Source organism: Cucurbita pepo, unplaced genomic scaffold, assembly GCF_002806865.2.
Source record: "Cucurbita pepo subsp. pepo cultivar mu-cu-16 unplaced genomic scaffold, ASM280686v2 Cp4.1_scaffold000198, whole genome shotgun sequence".
NCBI lineage: Eukaryota > Viridiplantae > Streptophyta > Magnoliopsida > Cucurbitales > Cucurbitaceae > Cucurbita > Cucurbita pepo.
This window is the reverse complement of record NW_019646463.1, coordinates 140,989-144,478: the sequence shown is the minus strand read 5'-3', so window position 1 is coordinate 144,478 and position 3,490 is coordinate 140,989.

Genomic DNA, 3,490 nt, shown 5'->3' with positions numbered 1-3,490 from the left:
GAAACTATGAAACTTGTGTATTGTGAAATGTTCTGTGTGTTGTGTTTTTAAAAAATATGAAGAGGTGATGAGTTGAAATAGCGATCAAGTTAAAAATAGGAATTGATACGGACCACAAAAAAATAATATTTAATTATTTTAAAATTTATCGTAAAAAATTATAGACCTCATGTTTCATTTAAATATATATCTATATATATTATTTTAAATAAATATTAGAAACATTTTAAATTCATATATATATATATATAACATATTGAAATGTAATAATATAATAAAAAAAATGTTAATGAAAACAATGTGGGTAACATTTTAAAAGTAATTGAAAAGTTTTATAGATCTAATTCAAATCATTATGTAATTGAAATGATTTTGTAATTCAAATAATTTTAGAAAACTAGTTTTCATAAATAAAATCATTCTAATTTCTTTCCATTGAAAATAATTTTTTTTTTTTATTTATGAGTAACATTAGTTTTCATAAATGTAAATGAAATTATTATAATTGTTTTTTCATTTAAAAGTAACCGAAAATTTTTATAAATGTAATTGAAATGATTTTATAATTCAAATACTCCTCTTTTAATTCAAAAATAATGGAAAACTTTTATAAATGTAATTGAAAACTCCACTATTTGTTACTCTATCATATAAATGTCATACTTCGATTGGTCTATGAGGTCAATTTTGCTGCTGGTCCATGATGTCAATTTTGTCACCACATCATCACGTCAGTCAGGTATCTTGTTTTGAATTTGATTGGTCCATGATGTCAATTTTGCCGCCACATCATCACGTCGGGTATCTTGTTTTGACTGAAACTTGTTCGTTCTATCTCTAATTTAAGTGAACCAAAAAAGACATTGAAATCGTTATTTCCAACCTTACACTGTGGACAAAACTGAGAATGGTTAATAATTGAAGTTAGGTTTGTTATTATCAAAACATCAATTAATTAATTAATTAATTAAAATTAATTAATTTTAGATTAAGGGCCAAAAACCAACCATCTTCCTTTTTTATGATGACAAACCATTTCAAGAAAAATAGTATGAAATCCATAAAACCATAAAATTTAAAATAATGCACATATCTAAATAAATAATATTGATGCATCATGATAAGCATTCTAATATATTATTATAAATTTGAAATTCACTCAAATCCATATTCTCCCTCTATATTAATGTTTCAATAAATTATGAAATAACACAAATTCATTAATTATAAAATAACAACGAAGCGATTCATTCATTATAAAATAACAAACTTAGAGCATATTTTTTACTAATTTTCTCTCCCTCTGTAATCATAAAAAAAGAACAATAAAAGAATGACATGCTCTCCTAAGAACATGCCTATAATAAAGATTATAAAATTCAAGATATATCACACCGAGTAATACCAAACTCAAATTCAAGATATATCACACCGAATAATACCAAGCTCAAGCCTATTTTTGCAAAAAAAAAATCTTCATTTAACAGCTTGGAAAAATATCTGCTAATTGATTATTAGGGTTTATAAAATCAAGAATAATATGTCCATTTTGCATATGCTCTCTAATAAAATGATGTCTAATGTCAATATGTTTAGTTCTAGAATGATGAACAGGATTTTTGGTTAAATTAATATCACTGGTGTTATCACAAAAGATAGGCACACTATCAAATTTTAATCCAAAGTCACGAAGAGTTTGTTTCATCCAAAGAATTTGAGCACAACAACTAGCAACCGCAATATATTCTGCTTCTGTAGTAGATAAGACAACCGAATTTTACTTTTTACTAAACCAAGAAACTAATGAACTACCAAGAAATTGACAAGTTCCACTAGTACTTTTAGGATCAAGTAAACTTTCTACAAAATCCGCATCAGAATATCCTACAAATTTAAACTCAGCATTTCTAGGATACCACAATCCTAAATTAATAGTTCCAAGCAAATATTTAAATATTCTTTTAACGGCATATAGATGAGATTCCTTAGGACAAGATTGAAACCTAGCATAAAGACATACACTAAACATAATATCAAGTCTACTAGCAGTCAAGTAAAGTAAAGATCCAATCATACATCGATAAGATTTTATATCTACACATTTACCTTTTTCATCCTTGTCAAGCTTGGTAGATGTGCTCATTGGAGTCCAAGAGAGTAGTCTCTCTTACCTTGTCAATCATACCTTGATAAGGTACTCTCTTACGTTCATTGAACTTGAACCTTTGAGTAAATCCTTGGTGTATTTCTCTGGATTTAGGAAGATACCATCTTTCAGTTGTTTGATTTGAAGTCCAAGAAAGAAACTGAGCTCTCCCATCATACTCATCATACATTTAGAAAATTCTTCCCATAAAGAAGGATTAGTAGAACCAAATATAATATAATTCACATATATTTGCACTAATACATATATTTTTTCTTTCATTTTAATAAAGAGAGTTGTGTCGAGTTTACCCATTTTAAAATCATTCTCAATAAGAAAATTACTCAGACTAAGTCTACTGTACCAAGCTTTTGGAGCTTGTTTTAAGCCATAAAAAAGCCTTTTTCAACTCATAGACATGAGGTGGAAAATCAAAATTTTCAAATCCAAGGGTTGTTTTACATAAACTTTCTCCATAATGTAACCAAATGCACTTTTCATATCCATTTGATATAATATAAAATTATTGTAAGAAGCAAATGCAAGTAACATTCTAATAGCTTCTAGTCTAGCAACGGGTGCAAAAGTTTCTTCATAGTCTATAGCTTCCTCCTGACAATAACCTTGAGCTACAAGTCTAGCTTTATTTTTAATGATATTCCCATTTTCATCAATTTTATTTCTAAAACCCATTTGGTTCCAATAATGGAAATATTAGAGGGACTAGGGACTAATTCCCAAACTTTGTTCCTTTCAAATTGATTTAGTTCCTAAAGTCCAAAACTCATCATTTTCGGCATCTTTAAGACTTTTTGGTTCAATTTGAGAAACAAAAGCAAGATTATTAAATAAATTAATAAAGAAACGAGTTTTCACACCTTGTTCGAGATCACTAATAATCAAGTCCTTGAGATGAGATGAGGCATACCTCTATACTTTTGGTGGCACTGATGAAGAACTTTCTTCCTTCTTTTCATTTAAGCTCACTTCTTCTTTACTTGAGAGAGTTTCTCTCCCTTTGTCATTGACAAAAACTTTCTTCTTCTTTTCATTTAAGTTCACTTCTTTACTTGAAAGAATTTCTCTTCCTTTGTCATTGCAGACAAATCTCCAAAATTTCTTTCTAAATCATCACTACAAATCAACTCATTAGAAATATCATTATAAGATTCATCAAATACCACGTGCATAGATTCTTCTATAACTATAGTTCTCTTATTGAAAACTCTATAATCTTTACTAGTAGATGAATAACCAATAAAAATACCAATATCCGTCTTAGAATCAAATTTTCCCAACTTTTCTTTGTTGTTCAAAATAAAACATTTGCAACAAAAAAAAAAA